Source organism: Protopterus annectens, chromosome 1.part2 (assembly GCF_019279795.1).
Source record: "Protopterus annectens isolate FY-2018-M chromosome 1.part2, PAN1.0, whole genome shotgun sequence".
Taxonomy (NCBI): Eukaryota; Metazoa; Chordata; order Ceratodontiformes; family Protopteridae; genus Protopterus; species Protopterus annectens.
Genome location: NC_056727.1, coordinates 885,018,481 through 885,041,615, shown reverse-complemented (window position 1 = coordinate 885,041,615; position 23,135 = coordinate 885,018,481). Strand labels below are relative to the sequence as shown.

General features: G+C 40.7%; 1 long non-coding RNA gene across 1 annotated transcript in view; it reads left to right on the top strand.

Annotated features, from left to right (window-relative positions):
• LOC122791638 overlaps positions 1 to 4,198 on the top strand; it is a 319,878-nt gene extending 315,680 nt beyond the window's left edge. Inside the window, exon 3 of the long non-coding RNA XR_006363180.1 lies at positions 3,559 to 4,198. This is a non-coding gene — a long non-coding RNA (uncharacterized LOC122791638). The remainder of the gene's footprint in view (positions 1 to 3,558) is intronic.
• Positions 4,199 to 23,135: the final 18,937 nt, after the last annotated feature.

Sequence of the window (23,135 nt, the reverse complement as noted above, 5' to 3'; positions counted from 1 at the left end):
TAAGGAGTACACATGATAACCTTACTGAAATGGCCCCATACTGTATTGAGGGTGGTTTTCTACTCAGGTTTCAGAGGTGAATTTTTTTAATTTTTTTAAGGTGTCATGTAAGCTTGTTTTGCAATATCTTAGTAGTGCAGTGCAGGCTATATTATATTTTTTTAGTTTTATAGTTTAGTTATGTTTCTTAGACAGTTTAATCTTATTGGGAGGTTAAGTGTGCATTTTTCATGTGTGTGTTGTGCATAGTTGCATTCTTTTTTTTTTTAGCCTGACATTGAGATAGGATTTAAAAGTAAAGGTTCAGACTGGTTGGGGGTTGATGACTTGCATAATATGTACATAAATGTTTATTGATCTGCATAGACATCCCAGAGAGACAACCATTTTATTGCATAGGGATATATGAGTCTGTCATTAGAATACATGTATACGTGTGTGTGTGTGTGTGTGTGTGTGTGTGTGTGTGTGTGTGTGTGTGTGTGTGTGTGTGTGTGTGTGTGTGTGCATATACACACACACACATATATATATATATATATATATATATATATATATATAAATATATGTGTGTTTGTGTTTGTGTGTGCGTGTGTTTATGTGTAGATGTCTACTGAATTTTGTCAGCAGACCCAAATGGCAACATCTTCAATGTGACCACAAAATGTCAACAATGTGAACATTGAAATACTACTGTGCTCGCCCTGAGCAATAACTTTGGCACATGCAAAAACAAAACTAAAAAAAAAAGAGAATAAGTCATTGTTTTTTGCAGGGGAGGGGACAAGCCCTACTGCACATCCCACGCTAATTATATATACAGCTATGAGATCGCACAATGTCTGGGAAAGGGTATTTTTCCCAACTCTGAGAATTATGCAATCTCACACACCTGTCAACTATCTGTGTAGTTAACCAAATTTTGAGGACTAAACAGATGTCGACCATACATGGATTTGATTAAATTCAGCTCCCCCATATATACATATACACAAACACCCAAAGTGAATATGTAAAACTGTTATCAGTAACCACACAAAACAGGCCGTTCACATTCATGCTTTTCAGAACTTTTTCAGCATTCTGTCTGGTCACATAAAGGAAATATTCAAATGCTTCTATCTACTGCCCTTTTCAGGGCTCTACTTCCCCTTAAGCAGCAAATCAGAGTAAAGTGCTGTGACTGGTGGGAATTATTTTAGCCTGTTCTATTTCCGTGTAATTAAGAGAGATACATCCGCAGTTCTGACAAAAACTGCATTTGTGATAAGTTTGATGACTGCATGGTCGCATATTTCTGTAAATAAAATACATGCTAACAGAATCTATTTCTGTTTCAGAAAATCCATGATGGGTGGCATAGTGGTGTAGTGGTTAGTGTTGCCACCTCACAGCAAGAAGTTCTCTAGTATGATTCTCGGCTGATGTGTCTTCTGTGTGGAGTCTGCATGTCCTCCCTGCATTCGTGTGGGTTTTTGCCAGGTGCTCTGGTTTCCACCCACATTCCAAAGACATGCAGTAGGTGGATTGGACATTCTAAACTGAACCTAGGTGTGAGTGCGTATGTGTGTTTGGTGTGCCCTCCGAGGAGGGTTGGGCTTAAGTTAGCAACCTAAGCCCATAAAACTCATAACTGCTATAGATGCAACGATCTCTGAAAGGTGTTTGTTGTCCTATGTACCACACGGTGCATAAACGGGAAAGTAAGAGTTTTTTGTGTCTGTGGTTACTGTCTAAATTCTGAAAGAATGGGGAGTCAATTACAAATATGTTTACCAAATAAAAAGTGTTACCCTAGAAAATTGATCTATAGGGTAAATAGTTTCTCCCCATTAAAAGTAGCCTGCCACTGTAAAAAAGTCCCTACTCAGGTCAGTATTTATCACATTCTTCTTCTTTCGGCTTTTTTCCCTGTTAGGGGTCGCCACAGTTGATCATCTGTCCGCTCATGATTGGCAGTGGAGTTTTACAGTGTTGAGTTGCCAGCCCGGCGCCCAACCTTCCACAGAAGGCACACACACGCACACACTCACACCTAGGGCCAATTTAGAGTGTCCAATCCACCTACTGCATGTCTTTGGGATGTGGGAGGAAACCGAAGCACCCGGAGGAATCTCACACGACCACAGGGAGGACATGCAAACTCCACACAGAAAGCACCCCAGCCAAGAATCGAACTTCAGTATTTATCACATTAAAGATTTAAAATCTATGAAATTAAATAACATTTCAACCACCAAAGTAGAAATGACCCTTAAAAGCATGAATATAAATAGCTAGGACTGTGTCCTGGTAACTGGGCTATGATGTTTTTCATTAAAGTAACTTTTTGCATAATCGTGTCAGTGTGCATGCTGCATATATAGATCTTTCACAGCTAGTGCTTGCAGCAGTTATTGGATTAGTGCCAGTTTCACTGTGACCATGGCTGCTTTAAATATTATTATCATTAATGGAATGCATGACCAAATACCCACATGTACTATTTCCTCCTGCACTAAGAATAGTATATTCTTTTTTTCCTATAGTAAAATTTCATTGCATTTTCACTCTATTGTTTTTACAGCTTTTGTCTTTTATCATTGCTGCATTTGCATCTAAGGAGTATGCTTTTTCACATCTAAAATTAGATGTTGTAAGGGTCTATCAAAGGGTTCTGGTGAGAAGCATTACCACAGAATCAGCTCATAGTGCAGCACTGGCTATCATGGTGACCAATGTCTTAGCCATTTCATTGCCAACTTTAGAAATGTAAATCATTTCAGGAGGTGGCTAATGACCTCAAAAACACAAGGAGATTCCCAAGGCTGGATGAAATTGCCACTCTATGTATAACTCAAATCTGTCAGATTTTTATTTCCTGATCCTAAATTTAGGATTATCTTAATGCATATGCCTTCTGGTTTAAGAGATTACTGTTTTTATAGATTCCTTAGTTTTGTTCTCATCCAGTAAATTATGATAAGGCTGTAAATGGATGGAGCTCTGATGCTCTACTGCCATATTTCAGTTAAAATAATTGACTAAATATTAATAATTTAATAATAATAATTTAGTCAATAATAAATGTAACATTTATCTTCAGTTACAGCAACATATACCAGTCCTTTGTGACAATATCCATTTTATTATGTTAGGTGCTCTGTATCATGCCCGGTCTCTGATCCTTCACCTGTGTTCCTGGCTCCTGAAGTCACAACATCTGCCAAACTTGAATCCACTTTTATGACCAATCAAAGTCCTTCTTTATAAACATGGATTCCATTCCACCCGTGCATGTTTTGGAGTAAAGGCATTTTCATTCTGACTTAGTTTCCTCAAGATGGGATCTTCAGGTATTCAGAAAACAAAACACATTATTACAAAAATGTTCTGTTTAGATTTACCCTTTAGCTTTACCCAACTAATATGAGACTGCAGAAGTGTGAATAATAGCTTAAAATACTGTCTGTACATTTGTGTATCTGATTTTATATTTAAGCTGTTGTAGTCTATATTTATTTTAATCTGGACCTTGAATTTTGTTTTAAAATGGAATCCTGTCTTCTATTGATACAGACACATCTTGTAAGCTCTGAAACCTCACCTGGAAAGACATCAGCATTACTATGAGATGAAAAGCATCAGGAATGAATGAAATGTTATGAAGACTCAAAACTGCCATGAGAAAACCAACGCATCATTGCATAAAGCAAATTGTGAAAGCAAACATAAAGAGGAAATACACTGTTTCTCAGTGGAAGTTACAGATAAAGTGAAGCATTAAAAGGTAACTATAAGAGAATATAATTAAATCCAAAAATGAAGAGAAAAGCATTGTATCATCTATGTTAGTAAGATAGAAAAAATAATATCGAAAACTTGGCATGAGGAAAACTGCTAAAACAACAATGAAACATTTTAATACAGAAAAATAATATATAAAACTTGGACTAAGGAAATAAACATCAAGTTCTGCAAAAAAGAGCAATGAAACATTTTAAAACAGATGAGAAGGATATTCAGGCTTGACAAGAAGGGTAGAAAGTTAAGTGGGGTGACAGACGAAAAAACAGAAACATTGCATAAATATATATGTTTGCTTTCTGCAGAAAGAAAGATGCCTAAACCAGACAGTAGAAATGTTATAGATGTTTAGTTAGGTATTGGGATAGTGTTACTAGAAGCCCACCCAATAAATAAAGGATTGTGAAAAATTTAAAAAAAAAAGTAGATGGTGCATGTACAGAATTCAGCGCAGAATTTTAAAGGCACTAAGAACAGAACTAATCAAACTGTACACAAATCTAACAAAATCTTGAAGATGGCAGGTTATTATGGACAAGAAGAGGGCAGATGTAATTCTACTTCACAAACCCAGGAGAAAATTGTTCATCAGGTAGACTCATTTGGGAAGTAAATGCACTCAATGATTAGAGGCCAGTGGAACACAAGACCCAAGGCAGCATAGTCACAGAAAGGTGGTCATAGCAGGTGAGTCTAACAGGCTTTCATTACTTCACAGGCAGCTCAGTCCTCTTAAAATATACTTAATAAGATATTCTTTGTTTGAGAATCTCTGTCTTTAAATGTTTAAAAACTGCATAATAAATGGCTTAATTGTTTAATTATATATGAATTCCTGGGACAATGTTGTACCCACATTTTATTTATTTATTTATTTTTAAATCCTTATCAGGTGTTGTAGCCAGAGCTGAATGAAGAAGCTATTCAGAAGAGCTGTAGTAAAGGAATTTTGTGATATTGAATGACAAGAGTACAAGTTTTGTTTCTTGAAAAGGTCCTGTGTGATGGATTTATAGGAGTCTATTAAAGTTATTTTTATAGGAGACTAAAATAGTAAACCAGAATGGGGCTATGTCTCTGGATTTTAGTAGAGCATATCACCGTGTGCCATGTAAAAGTGTAATAAAGGCAGTGGACACCCTTATTGTAAGTTGAACATTGGTAGCCTGTATTGAAAGCTGGTTGTATAACTGACTGTAGAATATGGTAGTAAAAGCTGTATTTACAGTCAGAAATGGCTTATTACTGAGGTTCTCGAGACCCGGACTGGGACTTGTCCTATCTAACACCTATATAAGTGACAATGTAGAGGAAATAAAGGAAAAGTCTGCCTCTGATTAGAATACAGAAAGAGCTTAAACATGATTTAATCAATGGGAAGATGTGGAAAAATGAAACAGAACTTGCAGGTAGGATAATGAGCTGTATCCAGCTTAAATGAATGCCACCTGACCAGAATGATTCACTGTCAAATCAAGCCTTTTTTAATCTCATTACAGTAGCACATATATCCATCAAATTTGTAGCATATTAAACATGTAAAAATGTTCCATATGTTTTTTTTTTAAATCAGAGCAAGCCTTCCTTTGTACTCCCCAGTAAAGGGAGCTACACTTCTTCACTCCCACTACATACAGTAAATGCACTACCTCTGATGTCATAAAAAAGAAAGGAGAGAAATTGGTAAATAGTAGAGCAAATTGCTTCACCTCCTCCATAGTTACAAACTGTGGAAAATGAGCTAAACAGCATAATTTAGCCATTCTATCAGTTTGGCTGTGTTCCAATTAACAGCAGCCCAATCAGTTTATGCAGCATTTTTGTGCAACCCCTTATGCAGACTGCCTTGCCAGCTCCATTCTCCACTGTAACCCAGAGTGCCTCCTTTCTTTGTATACTTATGTGTTCTGTTGATTTGATCCCTTCTGTGATACAGAGAGCTTTGCCATCTCCTGCTCTCTTACTACACTTCTCTCACAGACTGTGTAGCGCAGTATATTTATAACACAGTCACAGTTCTCTTTGTACCATATTTCTGTTACTGTTGCATTTCTAAGTGTCATTCCATCCATGCCACTCTCTCTCTCACTCTCTCACTTTCCTGGTTATGCACTGTGATACATCAGCCAATGAGCACCTTTCAGCACTCGTTTCTGTAGCAGTTACAGGTTTTACGGGCTCAGGTTGCTAGCCCAAGGCCCAACCCTCCTTGAAGGGTGCACCACACACACTTGAATGCTCACACGCACACCTATGGCCAATTTATAGTGTCCAATCCACCTACTGCATGTCTTTGGAATGTGGGAGGAAACCAGAGCACCTCGAAAAGCCCACACAAATGCAGGGAGGACATGCAGACTCCACACAGAAGGCATCCTAGCAGAGAATCGAACCAGCGAACCTCTTGCTGTGAAGCAACAATGCAAACAGCTACACCACTGTGCCACCCATCCATGCCACTAGTTTAGGTAAATTTCTGCTCAGACTGCAGGAATCAGTACTCATAACTTTCCTTGGTTCTGTTAAAAATCCCATTTTTGAGTTATCCATGTTTGTACTTCTCTTGGTTTTCTCCTGTTACTTGTATGTATTTTATACTTAAGTGCTAATTCGTTTGGCTGGTTTAATGCTTGTTAATGAATCCCCTAAATATGTTACCTAAGATTTTACCTCTTATCTCAAAGGGATGCAAAGTGTCACATCACTGCAGGGTCTACATATCTCCAAATGGAGCACACGTCCCTCAGAGAAACCAAAGCCTTGTGCTCTGCACCACCTGTTTAATACTTGGCCGAATCAAACTGTGTTGTCATTACCTGTACTATGAGCAGACAAGACTTATAAGCAAGCCATGGTGTGTGTTGGCCATCCAAGGCCTCTTCTAGGTTATTAAAACTAATCCTGCACTTCTCTGATCCCCTTCCCAGACATCTTATTTGTTTCTACATAAACAGTGACATGAAGTTTCCTGCTTAGTGCAGCTGCTTTGGTCATAAGGATTTACTGTTGGTTATTCCCCTTCATGGTCTCTGGCATACTTATTTCTCTGTCTCTTTTCACCTTCATGTCTTCTCCCTAATTACTGAATCCCCTACCAGAAGCTGGTTCTTCTCCTGAGACTGCTGTCATTCTTTTGTGAGTCTTCTTTCTAGACTCCAAAGATGGCGTATAGTTCATAGATGGAGGCAGTTGCTACCTACAGATGAAACTGAAGTTTTTATATTTGTTATTATGTGATCTGCCTGTTTTAACCACAAATGTGGACACATTTTAACTTTTCAGCTTGTATGGACTTCTTAGAGAATTTTGTTTTTGCTATTTCAATGCATTAATTTGTTATTTGGAAGGCCTGTAGGTCTGCTTCCGTGTTTCTGTGTTACACCAGTTTGTTTGTTACTTGGGTGGTGGGCTTTTGGTATCTTACCACCCTCATTGTTGCAGCAGTGTTATATTTTACAGAGTATCTTACTGCATTGGTCCCTTAGATATCTGTTATACAGTTATCTGCTTTGCTTATTTTAACCTGTAATGATATATTATATGGAATGCCCTGACTGAACTCACTGTTGTAGTATTCTAAACAGATAGGTTATCACCACTGACATCCAGCCAGGTTACTAAAACTTAAACTTCCCTGGTTCATATGTCCGACATATGACCCCCAGCTCTCAAGCATAGAGATAATTGGGTGGATGTATGAGGTTAGATTGTCAAACTATCTTGCTGCAAGCCTGAACACAGGTTGTGCATGCATTGAACTGATCTTCACTTGGTCATTGGTATTATTGCTTCCTGATAAGTGCCTCATTGGGGATCCTTGCTTTCCTTGCTTAAATTGTTTTGTCGTATTTGTATTACAATGTCAGCTAGGAGGGGATAAGTGTGAGTGCAATAGGCAAATTCCCTACAAAAACCTCCATATCCAGTGTCTCTTCTGCCTTGGTGTGGAGCAGGACTACAAGGTCCATTCCATTCACCAATCTTTTTTGCTCACGACTTTGCAATCCCATTTATCTTCTCTCAGCACTTTTTTAGAGATCCAGTGCCTGAAGTGTTTGGCCCATTCCAAGATGGTGAATTCTACCTCACCCTGTATACCTCAGTCCCACAAGTGAAAATTTAAGAGACCTAGGCCCAACACTCAGTCCATACATTCTGATGCCAACACACCAGCTGAGGTTACAGAACCAACGGTAGTTCTGATTTCACCTTTGATGCCCTCTACTATGACACCACTGGTAGCCATGTATGGCATCAGAGGGTCATAAAACTAAGGAGCCTGCTTCTCCAGAGAAGGAAGAACCGCAACTTGTAATTTTGGAGGGACCAGAAGGCATCAAGCAAATTTTAGTCAAGGAAGAGATTACCAGAAAGTTAAGTGAGGTACATCAGGGTTTTGAAATGTCTCGTTTAATTCAAGCAGATGTCGCTCCAAAGAAAAAGCATCATAAGACCATGCATGTCCTTTCAACTCCTTCATCAAGTGAGAATGAATGATGGATTACTCTCAAGGCCTGCTTAATGCCATCATGGCAATGAGGCCTCCTCCTGCTCCTACACCTCATAAAATAAAACAGTGGATTCATCTTCCTCTGAAGATGAAGAGGTCAATGATTCTGACCATTCTGTGGCCTACTCCTTTCAAATTCACTCCCCTAATCAAATTTCTTCAGATGATGAAGACTGTATTTCTGCTGACTCCCCTGTGGAAGAAGTTTCTTTTGGTGAGACAATTGTAAGCATGATGAAGTACTTTGAATGCACATCACGTCAAATTTTAGAGGTTCAGAAAAAGTATTACAACATTTTTGAAAGTAACAAGCCTGCTCCTTCAACTGTTCCTCCAGTTCTGAATGTTTTTTTTTTATTCATGTTTCCTTTGTTAGAAAATACTTCACAGCATTAATGTCAGTACTTTCTTTTCTGGCGGGTGACTCCCTTTTCTCTTTTATCTGTCTGTTTTAAGTTTTATACATCAGGATCATCGTATTACCAGATCACTGTTACATTTCTTTTTAGATTTTTCAAATACAGACAGTGTTGTTAATCACACCCATGCTTGATCTTATAAGGAGAAAAGTCGATGTATCCAAATCTTAATCATGATATTGTTTTAGTTATATACTTCTGTCAATTGACCATAGATCAGTATTATCTTTAATATTGTCAAACTCATTATAGAATCGAGAACCAGATCATTCCTCTTATAATGAGACATTCTTTTTTTAGATATAGTGTGCCCTCTTTGTTTTAATCTGTTGATGTCTAGTTTATTACTTCTCCATTGCTTTCCTTTTTCTACTAGCCTTCATGCTACATTTTCTTCCTCATTTACTTTCTGTTCTAATTTTGCCATTGCTTCCTGCCAAATAAGCTATTTCTCTTTATGGTATTTATTCCAGCTTAATTATTTATATCATTATTTCCTTTACTTATTCTATTGTTGCAGGTAAGTTCAACTTGCATCCTCTCATGACTGTTTCTTTTTTTGCTACCAGCCTCACTATCATGTTTAATATTGCTAATGTTAGAGGTTCTTACATAGAGGTTGTTATATAGCATAGTAAGAAGTCAGCTGGATTTCGTGTCCAATTTTCCTGCAATATTACCTCCACTAATTCTCAGAGGTTAGTGTGAAACCACTGGAATCATGTCCAACTCAAAAAATATGCTTCAATGTACCTATAGGTTCATAGGTTGGTACTAGGCTATCAGCCCTAGGGCCTATACAAGTCTAGCCATAACAATTCCCTGGCTATTTCTTCCCACACTATTTACTTCCCTGGACCCCTGTCTAGCAGGGTGACTGACGTGATCCTCGGGGTAAATTTCCTTTCACCCATCCAATCGTCAAGGTTCCTTTTGAAGAGGGCCAAAGAGGCACTCTGCTTGACATGTATGGGCAGTCTATTCCAAAGTCTGGGGAGTCTTTGGGTCAGGAACCTATCCCTCCAGCATGTTTTGTTTATTGTGATGACAAGGTTTAGATCCCTGGAGCATGTGGCTCTGAGGGATTGGGATTTCTTTAAGTGTAGCATGTCCAACAGCTCTGGGTTTGACATGGCCTTGTATGTTAAGCAGAGATCGTCTCTGAGTAGACGATATGCAACAGATTATAGCTGGAGTTTTTTAAGGCGGTCAGCATAGGGCATCTGCTTTAGGCCTGTGATTCTTTTAGTGAGGTATTTCTGTGGCCTTTCCAGTTGTTGCAGATGTCTTGAGAGGTACATACCAAATGGGGCGTTATATTCTATAATGGGTCTAATGAGGGATGAGTACAGTGGGACAATGACTTCCTTTTTTCTGGATGAAAAGCCCTTAGTGATGAGGTGTGCCACATAGAAGTATTTCCTGACTATTGTGGCGATGTGGTTATCGAAGGTGAGACCACTGTCCACCTGTGTCCTAAGTCTCTTATCACACTTTCGGTGTTTAGTGTACTGCCACCTATGTTGGACATGCTACACTTAAAGAAATCCCAATCCCTCAGAGCCAGGAACATGTTTTTTCCCAAAGGGGATAACTATACATTTCTTGGCATTGCGCTTGAGCCCATGGCTCTAGCATCAAGCATCTGTTTCTGTAAGGCCCTTTTCTAGAGTATCCACATCATTTGGGGATTCAATAATGGCTCCCAGTTTGCAGTCATCTGCGAACTTTGTTAGCCAGAGTCCCTTAGTGTTGGCCTGTACTTCAGAGAAGTAGATGCCAAGCAAGAGCGGTCCCAGGACTGAACCCTGAGGTACTCCACTTGTCACTTGTCTGGAGCTGGATTTGGAGTCGGCTACTTTTACAGTGTGGGTTCTGTCAGTAAGCCAGGTGGAAATCCATTGGGTGATGTAGGTATTAATGTCCAGCTTAGTAAGTTTATCTATGATTCCAGAGTGGGGGATGGTGTCAAAGGCCTTGGCGAGGTCTAGATAGGCTGTGTGGACCACCTTACCCTTGTCCATGGCTCTGGAGACTGATTCAAATAAGTCAATCAGGTTCAGGAGACAAGATCGGCCCTTCATGAACCCAAACTGGGTGGGGTCCAGTGTTTGAAGGTTGCTAATGTCTTTGTTTATAAGTTCCATGATAATACGCTCTATGGCCTTGCAGATAAGGCTCGTCAGACTGATGGGACGGTAGTTTCCGGGATCCAAGGTGTATCCCCCCCTTGTGGAGTGTGATAACTGTAGCTCTGCGCCACTCAGTGGGCATGAAACCTGAGGTGAGGCTATGATTAAACATGATACTTGGGTGAGGTGCCAGTTCATATTGTAGTTTATGTAGTACACAGCCCGGGATGTCATCTGGTCCCATGAAAGCTGTATTCTTAGCTTTGGAGTGTGCGTTTTTTACCTGTGTGGCCATTATTACCGGAATTTTGCAATCTTCCGGTATTGAGATGGGCCATTTAGGGGGTGAGACGGGGGTGAAGTTGGCACTGAATCGATCTGCCAGGATATTGGCAATATCCTTCTTTACATCTCCAGAATGTTTCTCTGATCCCTGGAAACATTTTTTGTAGTCTTGCGGAGTGTAAAAATGTTTGTGTGGGTATTTCCAGCCAAAAATCTGAAAGCTCCTGACTCATGTTATGTTATTTATTGTTCTGCCTATCTCATCCCAATAATCTCTTAAATTACTTATTTCAATATTCTTTTCCCAGTCTTTAATCCTTTCTTTCTGCACTTTTCCTCATCTACCTTCTTTTAACACTGCACTTATTCTACTCAATATTTTTTTCTTGAGTTGCATTTATTGTTCTCGTCACAACCAGCAATCATATTAATCCTCAACATTTTTTGTGTGCCCTCTGTGTCCTTTTGTCATATTCTTTAAAGTTTGGATTAACAGCCTGTGATATAGTCATTCTGTTTTCTTTATTTAATATAATTAATTGAGTTCTACCTTATTCATAATTTCCCCACATTTCCTTAACTCCTCCCAGAAGTTTATTTCTCCCTTTCCATAGGGGCATCCCAACCTGAGTTCTTTCCAAGCATATGGACCTGTTTGGTTTAATCCTATCAGGTAGAGCGCCATTGCTCACCAATTATTTGCTCCAGTGTAATACATTTATTGGCAAGATTTATTAATTGATTTGAATATTCTGATTTTATTGTCCTGTCTCTTAGCTTTCCCCAATATTTATGTGACAATGTGAGGTATTGCCAGTTATGCCAGGAGAAGAAGGACAGTGGATGTGTAACATATGCCACCATGGCTAGCTGGAATTTTGTAAAGAATTATATGTCATTTGTATATCAAACTGATTTGTACAGATGCTTGTGTGGAAAAATGTGTTTGTAAAGCTGTCTGTGTTAAAAATGTACCAACAGTGTGCCCTGCTGGACAGAAATAGAAATATACATGCATTATTGTAACTTTTAAATGTATATTTTGCAACAAAGGATACGGGAAGAGAAGTGGTTAATCTCAATCCACCTGACTTTAAAACAATTGTAAGAAATGAAATTACTTAATTTAGGCCTTAAAGATTGTATCTTACAGTTCTCAATGCAGCCAGAGACAAAATGTCTGTACTAGGAAGCTTCCTACATTGTTATTGGGTGAGCTAGTTACTGCTCTGGAAGGGTGGAGGTTCAAAATTTTTTATGTAACGTCCAGGAGCTGCAGCAGGTCTTAGCAAGGCTGTGTGTGTGTATACTATTGACATATATGTGCTAAATCCTGACAGTTTCTAGCCAAGGGGGGAAGCATGGGAACCATAAGCCAGATGACCAGATGTATGTGATGTCATTCTGTAATCCATCACTAAAAATAATGTTTAATATTAGGTGAGACTGAAGTCTCAGGGCACTCTGTTTTTGTAACCCGACAAAGAAGGATCTCTCACCTACTTCATCTTGCCTTGCTCTAGTAAGTAACCAGAGAATAATAACTTTTTAGATCAGTCAGAAAATATAGTCAAATTAGTTAAATATTGTTTTTCTGTAACTGTGTGAACCTGTCCACCTGTGTTATTTTTAATATCCCTGTGATTGAAACTCTGGTGTTTCTTATAAGTAGATATTTAGTATGTTCATGTTCTTTTATTGTTTATTATTAAATATATTAACACTTTTCATTGTGGCTGGTCCTTTAGAGAACATTTTAAACTTTGAGAGAACTTATATCTATTTAGTGACACTGTGGCCTCTCTTTGAAGCCTTACTGCATTGGCCAAATACTATCATTTGTATTAATATTAATTTCATTCAGTATAATTGGGTACCATTGTAAGAGCCTTACAGTAGCTGGCTTTGGAGTGTCTGGTAGTGGTGTAACTACCTTATAGTCTGGGCAGAAGGGGACATAGCTAGTAAATCTGTGCCAGCCTTTCCCAGGTGTATGTATGTGAAAATCAAATCTCAATGAGTGTGTGTGCCAGCTGCTTGGAGCAGGGACAAGAACCAGTGTTTTCACAGACAGAGTGGTGGAGAACTTGGCGTGGACACTCAGCTGAGGACTCAACTCTATAGCTGTGCCAGTGGGCAGTCTTACTAGGAACCTGGGGGGAGACAGAGAAAGATATCCAGCCACCCGGCTGGGTGTGTTCCGTGTGTGTTGTTAAGGGAAATTGTGCTTGATGCAGAGAGCTGCATCTGGAAATACTGGCTGTATCATTTTTATTCCAAGTGAACGTCCCTCTCTAGTGTCAGTGGTGAGGATTCAGGCTCCTTGATTACTGGCCCAGAGTGGGGACATCACATATTTGTGTGCAGTGGTGTGGATATTAATTAAACTTCTGTAGCCTGTAAGCAGTTGTCACTAAAGGTGTGTGTATCCTCGGCAGCCGCAAGGTAAACATACAGAGTTTCATTTTCATAACAGTTTTTTTTTGTTAATTTAGTTTAGTCAGGGAAAGAAGGCAAATATGTCAGCAGAGGATTATAGCAAGCTGGCAACAAACCAGTTAGCCAATGTGTGTGAAGCCAAAGGACTGGTGTATGCCAACCTGACTAAAGAGGAAATGATTTCAGCCTTAGTTGCAGCTCAGACCAGCAACCAGGAGGACAACCAGTTTGGTGATGGGATGTACAACCCTCAAAAACTGGACAGTTCACCTTTTCCTCGGAGGACTTAAAAATTCATCTGGAGTTAAAAAGACTTGAACTGGAAGCAAAACATTTGGAATTAGAATCAGCAGAAAGACTGCAGAGTTTGGAGGGCAAATTAGAATCAGCAGAGAGACTGCAGCATTTAGAGGCTGAAGAAAATGAGAAGTAGTGTCAACATGAAAAGGAGATGCTGACTCTTCGCCAGGGTCATGGAGGTAATGGGAAAGGGAATAACCAAACCCCAGAAGCAATAAAGGTCAGTAAATTTCTTTCACAGTTTACAGAGGGTGATAATTTTGATGGTTTTATTCATATATTTGAAAGGGTATGTAAACAGTCTAATGCTAACCAAGGGCTCTCGGTATGGTTCCTGACCCCCTTACTCCATGGTAGAGCTGTAAACTGCTGTTTCTAAATTGTCTGCTATTGATTGTTTAAACTATGATAACATAAAGAAATGTTTTACGTTAGCTGAAGCTTACAGAAAAAAAGTTTTGTAAGCATAGATACAAAACAGATGAAAGTGTGTGATTATATTGCTGAGTTAAGCACTTATTTTTATAGGTGGGGTAGTGGTTGTCAGGTCACCACTTTTGAAGGGCAGGCAGACCTTTTGGTGATTGAACAAGCCCTTTGCACTTTGCCTGAGGACATGAGAATCTGGTTGGCAGACCAAGAGTGTAACTCTGCAGATGACCTGGGGAAAAGGAGGATCTTTACTTAGCAAGCAGGGCATCACTGCACAGGAAGGGGATACCCAGTGCTGCACATGGATATAAGGGAACTCATGGTAGGTGGCCTAAACCACCCCAACAGAGTCCACCAGTAACAGGGCAAGCAACTAGTTCAGGTACACAGCCAGGATTAAGGGTTAAATGTTTTAAATGCAACCAGTGGGGCTATGTATCATATTGATGTCCACAGAGGCAAGGTGGGGAACAAAAGTTAGGGGAGCCAGCAAGTAGGAATAACAGTATGCCAGTAGTAAGTTGTCTGGAGACAACAGGGGTACCAAACTATCACCAGAGGTTATATCCTATCTTAGTGTATGGAAAACAGGTCACTGCTAAGCAGAGGCACCGGAAGCTGTTGAAGACTGGGGGCGGAGGGTGAGAGGGGCACTTAGTGATCTAAAAAGGGCAATTTTTTAAAACTATTTACTACCACAACATAGATTCACTTGGAGGACATTTTAAGCTTAGCCAATTTCCCTTTTGGTGCTTGAATTAACATTTTCTAATTGGTCTTACCTATCCCATGGCTGATAATTGTATATTAGCCCTAGTGAGAATAAATGTGATCATACTATAGATAATTTGAGGGGACCCATGTAAGGGATGCAGCATATAGGAATTGCCTCTATCCATTAGTGGCATGAGAGGCAATCCTGGAATACATTTTCTATTACCCATCCTTAGATCCAAGTTGCATTTGAATGTGGACAGGGATGAGCTTTGTTTTACACAACATTCAGTTTAGATACCTGGACTGAGTATTTCTGATGCCATTTGACTTGATGTTCAGTAGGTTCATCTGTATTAGGTCGGAGGATGCCTTGTATGCCAGACTCATGTCACCTCTAAGCACTCTGTAGGATACTGAGTATAGTGATAAATCTTTGAGGTGGTCCATGCCAGACCTATTGTTTAGGACCTGTATCCTTTAAGTAAGGTATATTTGTGAGTATTCCAATTGTTGCATGGGTCTGGACAGATACATGCCAAAGTAGGCATTAGACAAAATGATTGACCTAACAGTCACTTCTGCTTTCATGCATGCAATCACTCTCTCTCTCTCTCTCTCTCTCTCTCTCTCTCTCTCTCTCTCTCTCTGTTCAGTTCATTCAATTCCAATCCACTCAGCATGCCACCGAAAACCATTCTGCTTGCCACGCTTTCTAGCGGAAATATAAGTTTAAAATATTATTATTCCAGTCAGGCTTTTAATTACTGTATTTCAATTAAAATCATATCAATACAATGTTTGTGGTATGGTATAGTATAGGGTACAGTATTTTTAATAGTAACTCTCAAGCAACCAGAAACTACATTTATCCAGCATCAACCAATCCGCATGGGTGCCGGTTAACTGAGAGTTTACTGTACACTTTTAAAAATAAAGTTGTTATCTATAATAATTTCATATGCTTGGCTACAGGGCCTATTAAGGTCAAAAGACTATAAGACCTCAGAGCTCCAACATAGTCTGGCATCCACTGATTCTAAAAACTCGACAAACGATACTAGAGATCCTAAGATTTTTCTAACTTCATAATGAAGCAGCATCTCCATTCTCATTATTTTCTTCCTGATTTCTGGGTGTTTATCCATCTTGCTTTTATAGTTCTTTATTTCCTTCATGCCACTTTCTGTTCAGTGTTCCATTTATTTCTAATTAAATAATTTCTGGCACTTCTGGCAGATAGTTCTTGTTTGTAGAGATGGAGATTGTGGGTTGTGTGCGCGTGTGTGGGGGGATTTATATGACACACAAAAGAGATAAGATAATATCAGATGTGGAAAATGCTGATTCTTCATAATGCCATTAAATAACAAAACTACATTAAAAGGGGACGAAAATGGATCTACAGTAACAGAACTGCTGGAAGTAGCCTGACAGTTGTAATGAAAATAACATATTGTTTTTAATTCTGTGAATAATTTTCATTCTGTCTACCTTACATGAGCAAAAAAAATGCACTGACATCTGGGTTGTATGCACATACACTGCACAGAAATGCTGACAAACTGATATTCTTGCTCACATGGAAGAAAAAAAGTCACTCTAAATTGAATAAAAGACTTGTGGTTTCTCATCTACTTGAAAGATCCATTGCCAAACTTTCATAATGCATTCTCCATTAAAATGCAAAGCACCTGAAAGTAGAAATGTACTGTCCAGGCACAACTATCTTTTATATTTCCACCTCCATTTTTAAATTCCCCATCTATGCATTGTATTAAAGATAAGCCAACACAGAACATATACACAGACTTTAACAGCACTCAGAAGTCAAGTAACTGCAACTTCATAGCCTCATGTCTCTAAAACATTGTAATATGTGTTTGAGAAAATTTGAAGAGGATAAATCTTTCATAAATGCTTCTTAATACTGATTATGTTTTGGGTTAGCATGGTACATTCTTTCGGCTTTACCCAGTTAGGGGTCGCCACAGCGGAACTCCGGTCAGCTAATGATTGGCAGTGGATTTTTATGGTGCCAAGTTGCCAGCCCAACACCCAACCTTCAAAGAAGGCACGCCCATTCACACTCGCACCTACTTGCATGCCTTTAACATCACTCGACCGCGGGGAGAACATGCAGACTCCACAAAGAAGGCACGCCAGATGAGAATCGAATAGGAGAACCTCTTACTGTGAGGCAACAATGCAAACCGCTGTACCACCGTGGCCTGTTTTGGGTTAGCATGGTAAAGGAAACATTTTCTGGAACTAAAACTGATAAAATGTGTTAAAAAATCTTGCCTAAGTTGTGTCTGTTGATCATACAGCTTTTCTTTAGAGGTTTAAATTTTAATTTATGTCCTTTACAACTGTGGCTATCAAAGATTTTGCTTCTATTTAAAACAACACATGTCAGCTCTTTATTAAGAAACAAAAATATTCTCACTTCTTGCATTTTCCAGAAAATGTTTTTGGTTAGCATGGTAAAGGAAACATTTTCTGGAAAATGCAAGAAGTTGTGAGAAAATTTTTGTTTCTTAATAAAGAGCTGAAATGTGTTGTTTTAAATAGAAACAAAATCTTTGATAGCCACAGTTGTAAAGGGAATAAATTAATATTTATCTAAAGAAAAGATGTGGAGAATCAACAGACACAACTTATGCAATACTTGTTAACACATTTTATCAGTTTTATTCACCTAGACAGAACTTTGCCCCCTCATCTTAACTTCACATTGTGACTCACTCCGCTCCCCTACCCTATCCCCAAATCCCACCCACCCCCAGTGCACCTACACTTATATATCTGCAAACCACATACCCTCATCACCTGCACCACTCACACTCACCATCTACCTAACCCCTCCCACTTCCATAATCACATCAATCTCACACACCCTCTCTCATACATACACCACACCTCACACAACCATACTACAATGCTTACCTTCCCACAACAAACTCTACTACTATCTACCCTTCTAGTATCCCTAACCTATATTACCCAACTTAGCCTCCACACTAACACATACCTACCTCTAACCACACACACACACACACACCACCACCTCAGACCCCTCAAATACATCCCACTCATATTCACAGATCTCCCCAGAACTCTATTCCTACAGCCCATCCAATCTTTTCAAACCCTCCTTACTCAGTACACCACCATCTCCTCACCCTGTTCTAACAACTATCTCAAAGAAAAGCCTTCCCCAACAATATCATACTTCTGTTTACCCTCTACTTCTCCGCAGACATCTCCTCCAACATATCTCACTCTCTCTCTCAGGTGACACCCACCCTAACCCCGGCTCAACCCCCACCTTTACCCACCCTAACCCAAGTACCAATCCATAAAAACACAAGGCTATCCACCTCATGACCCTAAATGCACAAAGCCACTGTAATAAAATCCCCAACCTATAAGCCTGGCTCTCTTACAACCAGCCAGACATAACTGCTGTCTCTGAGACCTGGCTCAAACCCTCCATCAGAGGTAATGAAGTCCTCCTCCCATGCTACTATATCATACACAATGATAGGCCTCATAGAAAAGGAGGAGGCATAGCAATAATCTACCCCTCCACTCTCACTTTTACCCCATCCACCAACCCCATCCCAACTTTTGCCAATGCAGAAATGACTGTGGGCTTTTTAAAACTTAACAACTACAAATCCATCTGCATCTGCTCCATCTACATCCCACCTGGAGACAATACCAAAACTCTAGAAGACATCCTCTCTTGGTTTAGCTCAAACATCAAAAATGAAACCTACATTCTTGGTGATGTAAATATTAACTGGGCCTCCTTCCTCGTAGATACCCCAACTGACTCTATCAACCTCTACAATTTCACCCAGCTAATCGACCTCCTTACCAGGCCAAACAAAGATGGTTCCTCTGGTACCATCTTATATTGGATAGTAACAACACATCCCAACCATATCTCCAAATCTGGTATAATACCTGACCCCCTAGGCGACCACTTACCAGCCTTCACAGACTGCCTACCCTCCCACATAGAAAAACAACACATATTCAAGCAATCCCAAAATCTATCTTCCTTCAACGCCAAAATCTTCTCTGAATACCTCAAGGTTACTAATTGTTCTCCACTGGAAAGCTTTCCACTAGATAACGCTGTCACATACTTTAACCAAACTTCCTTACCTTACTTGATAAACTAGCCCCTTTACAAATGAAATGTATTAGGTTCATAGGTTCATAGGTTTATACTAGGCTATCTGCCCTAAGGCATTTATAAGCCTAGCCCAAATTTTTGTGGCTTACGCCACCCCTTATATGAAAAAATACTGTGCCCATTAGTTTGTTGTGCCTCTGTCCAGCAGTGACACAGAGATGATTCCCGGGGTAAACCTACAATCTCCCATCCACAGGTCTAGATTTCTCTTGAACAGAGTCAGCGAGGTGCTCTGCCTCACATGGACTGGGATTTTAATCCACAGCATAGGGAGTCTCTGAGTGATAAATCTATCCCTCCAGCACATCCTATTTATATCCGTGCTAAGGTTTAAGTCGCTTGCTCTAGTGGTTTTGGTGGATTTGGATTTTTGAGGTGGAGCATGTCCATTAATTCCGGGTTGGACATGGCCTTGTATGTCAGGCACATGTCACCTCTGAGCAGATGGTATGCGACTGAATAGAGCTGGAGTTTCTTCAATCTGGCAGCATATGACAGATTTTGGAGTCCCTTTATCCTTTTGGTGAGGAACTTTTGGGGTCTCTCCAATTGCTGCAGATGTCGGGTGAGATACATCCCGAATGGGGCATTGTACTCGATCATTGGTCTGATAAGTGAAGAATACAGGGGAACAATGACCTCACTAGATCTGGATGTGAATCCCTTCATGATCAGGTGGGCAATGTAGAAGGTCTTTCTAACCACTTTAGCAACGTGAGTGTCAAAAGAAAGGCCACTGTCAACCTGGGTCCCCAGGTCCCTGATAACCTCTTCTGTGCTTAGTGGATTGCCACCTATATGGTAGCTTGGGGTTACCTTGTTTTTCCCGAAGGGTATGACTATACATTTTTGGCGTTTAACTTCAGGCCATGGCTCTGGCACCAGCTATCTGTTTCCGTGAGTCCCTTCTGAAGGATATCCATGTCCGATGCACTTTCCACTATGGCACCCAGTTTGCAGTCATCTGCAAACTTTGTCAGCCAAAGTCCTCCCATGTTGGCCTGTACTTCTGAGAAGTAGATGCCAAACAATAGGGGCCAAGGACCGAGCCCTGTGGGACACCACTTGTGACCGGCTTGGAGTCTGACACAGCGCCAGCAACTCTAACCCTGTGGGTTCTGTCCTTAAGCCAGTTTGCAACCCATCTTGTGACATATGGGTTTACATTTAAGCTGGTAAGTTTTTCTACAATACCCGAGTGGGGTATTGTGTCGAAAGCCTTTGCAAGGTCAAGGTAGGCTGTATGGACTGCCTTTCCTCATCAATGGCCTTGGTGTCTGTTTCGAGAAGTCAACCAAGTTCAAAAGGCATGATCTTCCCTTGACAAAGCCAAACTGGGTCGGGTCCAATGTCTGCAAGTCCCCTATATCTTTGTTTATGAGCTCCATTATGATCCTCTCCATAGCTTTGCAGGCTAGACTTGTTAAGCTTATGGGGCGTAATTACCAGGGTCCAGAGGCCGCCTTTGTGGAGTGGGACCACAGTTGCCGTACGCTACTCCTTGGGCATGTATCCTGTGGTAAGGCTGAGATTAAACAGCTGCCTTATGTGCGGGTTTAATTCCTCATTTAGCTCATGTAGCACACAGCCGGGGACACCATCCGGTCCCATTGATGCTGTGTTTTTAGCTTTAGAGAGAGCAGCTTTCACCTGCGCATTTGAGATGTCCGGGAGGCTACACTCGGCTGGGATAGTTATCTCTCCTTTAGGGGAGAGGGGGTGAAGTTTGCACTGAACCTGTCTGCCAGTATGTTGGCAATGTCTGTGGGTTCAGTGATTTTTGTATCATTTTGGACTAATTCTGAGCATATCTGGGAGTTTCCACCCAGGTTCCTAACATAGCTGAAAAAGGCCTTATGATTATCCTTTGAATCCATGGCAATTTTTCTCTCAAAATTGGCCTTAGTTGATTTTATGAGTGCTCGTATTATTTACTAATAATGATCAGGGGTGACTTCCCTTTTATGGATTTTGTTCTATCATGTAATAGCTTTCTCCTCTTATTGTAAAGTTTGTTAATGGCTGGGGTCCACCAGACTGGACGTTTGCCCTTTGTGGAAAGAGTCTTGGTTTTATTTGGGATTGCCTGATCCATGCAGTCCTGGAGGTGTTCATAGAAGGCATTTGTAAGGGCTTCCGCAGCTTGGGTTGTGGTTTCCTCTGGCTCAGGGGCCTTGAAGGATACCACACCAGTCTTGAGTAGTGTGAAGTTTGCTTTAGAGAAGTTCTTCACTATGGTCTTTTTGTTTGGGGTGGGGGGATGTGGATTTCCAGTGAGATTAGTTTATGATCAGATCTCACCAATGAGGGATATACTTCGTGTGGAGCATTTTGTCCCCATGTTTGTGACAATGAGATCTAGTATATTTTCTCCTCTCGTGGGAACAGTGACTAGCTGTTCCATGGCATTTGAATTTATGAACTCCAGGAACCGTTGGGCTAGAAAGTTAGGGCTTGAGTAATGTTCCCAGTCTATATTCGGGTAGTTGAAGTCACCCAATATGATGGTGTTTGGAGATACATTTATACCCTCCAGTGTCTTCAGGAAGGCTGTGTGGGGTTCCTGAGTTTGAGAGGGTGGCCTGTAGCATGCTACAATTTGTAGAGCAGTTTTGCCTATGGTTAGTTGCACCTGGATGGTTTCGAAGCTTGTGCGTTGCCACCAACCTGGAGGTGTGGGTATCCTTTATGAATATGGATACACCCCTCCTTTTGTGGTGTGGTCCGGGTTTTGGGGCCGAACGCATGATATGAGGTAAAACCTAATAGTGCCGGGTGCTCTCAGGAGCCTTGAACCAGGTTTCAGTTACAGCACAGACATCGATGTTCTCCATACTGAGAAGGGCCTCGAGTGCGTGCATTTTGAGATTTAGACTTCTGGCATTGAGCAGCATTACCCTCAGTTTCTTCCCATTTTTGTTTTCTAGGGTGGTAGGTTTAGAATTTGAGCCTTGCCTAAAAAGGCACTATGGGGTGGCAAGAGCCTTAGCCAATATCCGAATCCCAGGGTGACAGGTGCAAGCCGTCCCTTGCGAAGCAGCGTGGCTTGTCAAGCATGTCATCCCAGGCAGACAGACACTGGATCCCCTTTGAATGACACCAGACATTAAGCCAATTGTTGAAGCTGATCATCTTGTCTCTATATTGTGGCATCATTCTTGGTGAAGGAAGGATACTGCTCAGGGTTAGGGTCATACCTGCCTGGGCTACATAATCAGAGAGCTCCTCTATGTCTCTTTTCATGTAGTCCAGGGAGGTACGCCTCAGGTCGTTCACACCAGCATGGACAATGACTGTGTCATATTTGTACTTGCCATGGAGTGACCCGAGTGCTTGTGTTATGTGGCGGATTCTAGCACCCGATAGGCAGCTTACTGTGACCCTCTCCTTGTTCAGCCTGGTGAGTGGGACGTCAGTGTGTCTGACTATGGAGTCACCTATGACAAGTATGTTTGGTGTTGTATTTGGCCTTAAGGGCTGTGACTGCTTTGCACACTGCTCTTGTGGTTTATGTGTTGCTTGTGGGGTGTCTTGAGGTAGCAGTTGTTTGGGTGTCTGCTTTGGAGGCCTCTGCTGTTTAGGTAAATTTTACTCAGAGCCTCCGAGTATGTCTTTGTGTGTTTATGTGTTTGATTCAGTGGAGTGGTAGCATTATGTGAGGCTGGTTTTGTGGTGTGTGTAGTTGCCTTCTCCTCCTGTCTGGTCTTGCCAGTCCTGAGTTGAGAGAGCTCAGCCTCCAGTTTGGCTAAATAGCTGCATCTCTCGCAAGTATTTGTGTTATGTGGGAGGAGGAGAGGGTTGCCTGTGTACATGAGGCAGTTATAACATTGCCTCAAGATTCCCAGATTCACCAGCTGGACCGGAGAGGAGATTGACAACTGACCTTTGGACATGCTAGAATAATATTG